A 7,476-nucleotide genomic window follows, 5' to 3' on the forward strand; every position below is an offset into this window, starting at 1 on the left:
TGGCAAGGCCTATTAGTTGCTAAAATATCCTGCCATATATTTATTATGACGTAGATTGCCATGGTCTAGTAGCCAATCTGTTAGGTGAAATAGCTCTACACCGTTTTATACTCGATCTTTGTTGCTGCGATGGCCTTCGATAGTTCGATGGCTGTGTGCTCGGCCTCATTGACTGCTGAAATAGCCTGCCATAATTTGGCACTCAAATCTGTTTGCTGAATTACCTTTACATATATTTCGTTACTTAGATCCGCTCGTCCAAATATCTTGCCATAGCTTTAGACATCGACCTGGGTATTTTTTTCTGGACTTCATAAAAAAGCATATATGTTTTTCCTGTAATATCTAGTAGAAGAACTAATTTGTATGTCTAACAGATGGACAGGACTTACATAACTTCTGCTCGAAGATTCTCCGCTGCATATGTCGAGGGGGTTGAAAACTTCATGAACTTTATCAGAGCTGAGTACGGTGGTCCGAATTCAGTTACAAGACCCCAGTCAACTGTGCAAAATCATCTACACTTGTATGGGATGTCGGTCACATGTACTAGGTGGGTTCATCATGGTGAAGCTGTGAACGTCAATGTTATTGACTATGTGGAAGCAGCAGATCACCATCTTGATCTGCCTGATGCTCAGGTGGAAGAGGAGGAGGAGGCGATGGTGGCGGAGCTAGTGAGTTTGACCAACATTGAAACAATGCTATGAAATGCTCGTGCATTCCGTGAACTTTCACCAGCAGAAGAAAAACGGTGGGCCTGCATGTTGGAACAATGCAACGTTGATGTCACCCCAGGAAATAAGCTGTCAGTATTCTCAGCTATGGTCACCTTTCTTCAGGTGAAGACATCTGAGCGGATGACCAACAAATCATTCGATGCGATGTTGGCTGCTTTCCGCAAATCTTTCCCAGATGCGTCTGAGCTGCCACACACCTACAGTAAAATGAAGAATTTCCTTCGTGCAGTTGGAATTGGATATGATATGATCCATGTTTGTAAGAATAATTGTGTTCTGTTCCGGAAGGATTATGCCAACTTAAGTGAATGCCCGAAATGCAAATCATCAAGATGGAAAGATGGCGATGCTGTGAAGAGGATTCCTCATAATGTTCTGAGACATTTTCCAATTACACCAAGATTGCAGAGGTTGTTTCATGATGCTGAAACAAGAGAGGATGTACTGTGGCATTCTAGGAACCAGGAGTACAGAGATCAGAATGTAATGAGCCATCCATCTCATGGTAGTGAGTGGAAAAGCTTCAATGATAAACACAAAGAGTTTGCTGCTGACCCGAGAAACATTAGACTTGGCTTAGCTTCAGATGGATTTAACCCATTTGGCCACCAGAGCGCCACATATAGCATGTGGCCAGTGCTTGTTATCCCTTACAACATGCCTCCAAATGTCTGCACCAAAGAATCAAACTACATGATGGCCTTGCTCATCCCAGGTCCAAAAAGTCCTGGAAAGGATTTTGATTTGTTCATGGAGCCTCTTGTGGAGGAACTTCAACAGCTATGGAAGGGTGTTCTCACTCGAGACCTATATAGCAGCCCACCAGCTGATTTCTTTCTGCGTGCTGTTATAATTTGGTGCATCCATGATTATCCGGCTTTGGGCACTATGTCAGGGCGAATGACACATGGTTACAATGCATGTGTTCGCTGTGACAGGAATCCGCTGTCATACGCAATACTTAGCAAGATCTGTTACATTGGACACCGCCGTTTCCTTGCCAAGGACAAGCCGCATCCTAGAAAATACCGAAGACATGTGTTCAATGCAAAGCATGAAAACCGTGATGCGCCAAAGAGGCTCACCGCCGATGAGTTGCAAGTGGAATTAGAGAAGGTCAGGCATATTACACCAGGAAACCATCCTGGTAATGGTAGCGGGAAAAGGAAGCGTGGCAGGGTAGAAGAGAGATTATTGTTTACCCGCAGGTCCACTTTGTGGGACTTGGAGTATTGGAAAGATTTGGATCTGCGGCATAATCTTGATGTGATGCACATCGAGAAAAATATATGTGACAGCATTATCGGCACACTTCTTAATATTGAAGGCAAGACGAAAGATACCTTAAAATCTAGGATTGATTTGACACACCTGGGTATCAGAAAGGATTTGCAGGTGCAAGATGAAGGTAAACCACGGGATATGGCACCAGCTGTGTACGTCTTGGACAAGGTAAAAAGAAAAGAATTCTGCGAGGTCCTGTCACGTGTGAGATTCCCACATGGATTTGCTTCCAACCCTGAAAGGAGAGTCAGTGCAGATGGAAACAAGGTACAAGGGTTGAAAACTCATGACTGCCACGTCCTACTTCAAAGGGTTTTACCTGTTATCCTTAGAGGATTGGGCCGCCCTGACTTATACAGAGCAGTTGCAGAGTTGGGACAATTCTTCAGGGAACTCTGCAGTAGGAATATCAGGATAGATGCTTTGGAGCGTCTTAGAGACAAGATACCAACTATCCTATGCGACCTTGAGAAGATATATCCTCCAGCCTTCTTTGATGTGATGGTGCATTTGGCTGTTCATCTACCTGATGAGGCACTACTTAGAGGTCCAGTACAGTATGGCTGGATGTACCCTATTGAAAGGCGGCTAGGCACTTTCAAGGGCTATGTTAGGAACAGAGCTAGACCCGAGGGTTCCATTGCAGAGGCCTACATTGCTACAGAAGCGTTGACATTCTGCTCAAAATACATTGAAACAGCTGATCAGCTTAGCAAAGAGGTGGGTGAAGACAATCCCGGGCTCAATGTTTTCGATTATTCTGTTCGAGTTACAGGGAAGAGTCGACAAGAGGACAAACCTAAAGATTTGGACAAAATGGTTTGGTATGTGTTGAATAACTGTCCTGAGATACTACCTTATATCAAGTAAGTGCAGTACTGCAGCTTATACATCGTAATCTACTAAACTTGCAGCACATTCTTATATATTTAGATGTTTGACGCGATCACTATGTTGTGCAGCATCTACAAAGAGGAGTTACTGCCGCAAAATCCAAGAAACATTGACAAACTGGTTATGGCAGGATTTGCGAAATGGTTCAAGAACCATGTAAGCTTTTGAAGTGCACTGTCAGTTTTTTTAATATATTGAGTACATAAGATGATCAGCTTGTCTATTTTCTAACCATAGGTTAAGAAGATGCGGGAGGATGGGCAGGCAGTTGATGATGCCCTTTACTCACTAGCAATGGGTCCTGATACTCGGGTAAGACATTATGAATCTTGCGTTGTTGGAGATGTGCGCTACAACACCCTTGCACGAGACGAAGGCAGGAAGACACAAAACAGTGCCATCATGAGCACGGATACGTATGACAAAGAGACAACTGAAATGTATGCTAACATAACAGACATTGTTCAGTTGCAGTATATCTCCAGTTTCGAGGATCATCGGTGTGTGGTTCTGTTGTGCTGTCGTTGGTATAACCTGTTTTCCAGGATCGCAAAACCCAGAGCTGATGATTATTTCAAATCCATCAATGTCAAGGCGGCGTACCAGACCAACGAGCCTTTTATTTTGGCAAATCAAGCAACACAGATATTTTTCTTGGAAGACACATTTGCACGTAGCGATGACTGGAGAGTATTGCAAAGGTTTGAGCAGAGGAATTCGTTTAATGAAGTTGCACAACAAGATGATGCTTACACTGCTCCTGATGTACAAGATAACACAGATGTTCCTAATATCTTTGAGAACCATCACGTCAATGACGCCGGCGAAAAGATTGCCTGTCGTGCTGTGGACATACAAGAGTTGATCAAGAAGAAGCCAACGTTCGAGGACGTTGAGGACGAAGAAGAAGATGACACCGTGGGGAATTACGATTCAGACTGATACACATGGCGAAGATGTTGACGCTGCTGCTGCGGATGATGATTACATTGCTTTTGTCGTATTTGCCTGTCAGAAGACGTTTTTTATCTACTATGTGAAATTGTGTTTGCTATGACAACTGAAACCTGATGAACATGTTGTTTAGTATTTTGCTGTGAGAACATCACTTGTTATGTATGCTGATTTGTGTTTGGTGATTGTATGACAACTAAAACATGATGACATTGTTGTTTAGTTGTACTCATATTTGGCTGTGAAACTTGAATTTGATGACATAGTTTGCTGTTGGACTGCAATTTGCTCGACGTCTTCGAATGAGAACAAAGCTGACCCGACAGGGCCTCTGCTATTTATTTATTTATATGAGCAAAAGGGGATACCCCCTGATTTCCGTTAATAGAAATCATTAGATGTTCACAACACTACGCCCAGCCTGCTACACAGGTTTCATTCATTACTAGTTTCAGCAAAGTGCTCATGTCGTAGCCACTGAATACATCACGAGTGCTACATACACTGCAAATAAAGAGACAATCATCCTACAGAGCACATCGATTTTGCCCATTATCTTCACAAGCTCTTTCATCTCCTCATTGCTGTCAAGGCCGTTCAGCAGCTGTTGCTTGGCCATGATCAGAGGAACTGCATCTTTAACCTTCTGCTCTGCATCTTCCTCTTCTGCCGTTCCTTCAGTTACTTGTCCAACACCCCAACCTGCTGGTATTGGGATTCCTCGGCTAACCAAATAATCAGCGTAGTTGCATTCCCCCACATCAGCAACTTCCCAGAAATACAAATCACACGAATCTTCCCTTTTCTGCACGAATCAAATTGGAAGATCATCAACCAAACTATTAAAAAAATCAGCAACTGAAAGCAGCAGAACAACACTTAAACATATTATTACCCCATGATTCGGGCATTTGTAGAAGACTCGGCCAGGGTTGCGGATTGTGGTTGAGACGCGACGGATGACTCTGCGTGATTTGCAGCAGTGGCACCACACCAACGGCAGCGGGTTGCGATGAGCAATCGGCTGCGGTGCGCGTGCCGGCGGGGGTGTGATGAGACCCACAGGCGATGGTACGGGTGGCGACTTGGCGCATATCTGGTTGTTGCCTGCTGAAGAGCAGGTGGACGAGCAGCCAGCGGACATGGTTGCTGCGGCCAGAGCTTCTGATGCTAGGCAGAGTAAGTAGAGAAGAGGAGAAGCGAACGTTGGATATGTCAGTTTCATTACTTGCAGAGTAGCATAGCACCATATATAGTCATAGTCTAGGTTTGGATTCGAACCAGCTACAGGAGCACGTCTTTCTTTTTTCTAAAACTCGGCAACGTCTCTTTACTGGTACACTAGCTTGTTCTGTACGCCTTCCCAAGTCTTTGATTTTCTTTCCCTTTTTTGCGAGGAAGGAAGGAGGACAAAATTGAGAGTTCCTGGGACTCGAACCCAAGACCTCTCGGTTGAAAACCAAGGGTGCTAGTCACTTATGTGGCGAACGTTCCCTGTGAGGAGGACGGCAGACGAACGCATTTTCCTCGCAGTTTTCTTCCTATATATAAAAAAGTATGCTACTTGGTGTCCGCTTAGTCAACAAACGATTGTGCCAACCTTGACCGTTGGATTGACATTCAACGTCTGTCGCGTTTCTTCAGTCTCTTCTTCCTCGAGCCGCCAAAGCCAAACCAGCGCCGGCGGGACCGCCTGCTCCCGCCTCCCACGGCTGGCTGTGATCTTCCCCGGCTCCTGTTCGTTCCCGTCCGAGGCCTCACCATCGTCCTCCGCCTTGGTTCGCTCGCCGCGGCGCCGCCCTCCGGTGTTGTCAACATGGTCAACAACCGAGAGGAATAAGGAGATGACTGTACATGGTGAGGATGACAGTAGGGACCCAGCAGCGCGCGCAGTAATTTTGTTTTTTCGGGACGGAGAAGGGTATCAACTGGGTTGTGCGGGACCCGTGGCCCGTCTAGCCCAGGCTTTTATTTCATATGTTTAGCACATGACCAGCCCAGTTTGTTTTTTTCCTTTCTGAAAATGGCTAGCCAGCTATTTTGTTTTTTGCAGAATAACCAACGTAGGCCTACTTGCTTTTCTACGCCCTGCTGGGCCGGAAATCTTTCAAGACGAGGAGGGATGCATTTTTGCCCAGAAAATGGGCTATAAGTAATAAGAAATGGGCTATAAGTAATAATAAATGGGCTGTAAAATGAAAAAATACAGCAAACAGGCAATTAGTTCCAAAATACTGTTTTCTTTCGGATTTTGATATTTTAAATTTCATTGTTTTTGTGCGGGTAAAATTTCATTGAATTTAAATTAAGGTATATTTAGATTTAAAATTAATTTGAATCTGGCTAGAAATTTCGGGCTGTATGCTGTTTGGGACAGATTTGGAGGCTGACTTGTGGGTCTACTAGGTTGACGTGTACTTTGGCTTTGTCAACTTAGTCCACAAACGATTCTAGCAGCAGTGACCGTTGGATGTTAATCCAACGGCCGTGCTGCTTCTTCAATATCTGATCTTCTTGCTCCAGCCGCCCAAACCAGCTCCGGTGGGACTGCCTGCTCCCGCCTCCCGTGGCCGGCTGTGCTGCCGCACAGGCCGCACCGCCCCACCCTACTTCATTGCTGGCCAGGCCATTCCTCTACTCACCCACACCTCCTGTTATTTTCCGGCGACGGCAGCCGGACCAGTAAACCCTCGTACTCCCCACCGCGTGGGCAACCATTGCCGAGTCTTCCCCGGCTCCGTGTCGTTCCCTTCCTAGGCCTCGCCGTCGTCCACCGCCATGGTGCTCTCGGCGCGGCCTGGTCAACGTGGTCAACGAACGACATCCATCGGCCGTGGACTGTACGCGCAAAATAATGATTCCTCCACCTGACAGCTGGGACCCACCGGAAGGGCCTCTGTATTTCACGAAAAAAACGTTCCCCCCGCTGACATGTCGGACCCACCAGCTATATCTTCGCACGCAAGGAAGTGCCTCCTTATTACGCACAAAAAAATGAATACCCCCTGCTAGCTGGGACCCACCATAGTGGGAGGATGACTTGTGGGCCAACTAAGTTGACGGGGACGGAGGGCTTTGTCAACTTAGTCAATATGAACGATTCTAGCTCCAGTGACCGTACGATGTCCATCCAACGGCCGTAGTGCTTCTTCAACCTCTGGTCTTCTTGCTCCAGCCGCCCAAAGCAGCGCCGATCGTGCCGCATGCTCCTGCCTCCCGTGGCCGGCTGTGCTGCCGCGGAGGCCTCACCGCCCCCTACTATTCCCCCCGCTGGCCAGGCCTGCAGCGACGGCAGCCTCACATCGCAGCGAACCAGTGAACCCTCGTACTCCTCTCCGCGCGGGCTTCCACTGCCGCGTCTTCCCCGGCTCCGCGTCGTCCCCTTCCTAGGCCTCGCCGTCGTCCACCGCCATGGTGCTCTAGGCGCGGCCTGGTCAACATGGTCAAGGAACGACTTTCATCGGACGTAGACTGTACGTGGAGAGGCTGACAGCTGGTCCACGGCACACAGCAAGGAAGTGCCTCCTTATTATGCGGAAATAATGATTCCTCCACCTGATAGCTGGGGACCCACCGGACGGGCCACTCTATTTCACAGGAGAAA

This window comes from Triticum aestivum, chromosome 4D (assembly GCF_018294505.1).
Source record: "Triticum aestivum cultivar Chinese Spring chromosome 4D, IWGSC CS RefSeq v2.1, whole genome shotgun sequence".
Classification (NCBI taxonomy): domain Eukaryota; kingdom Viridiplantae; phylum Streptophyta; class Magnoliopsida; order Poales; family Poaceae; genus Triticum; species Triticum aestivum.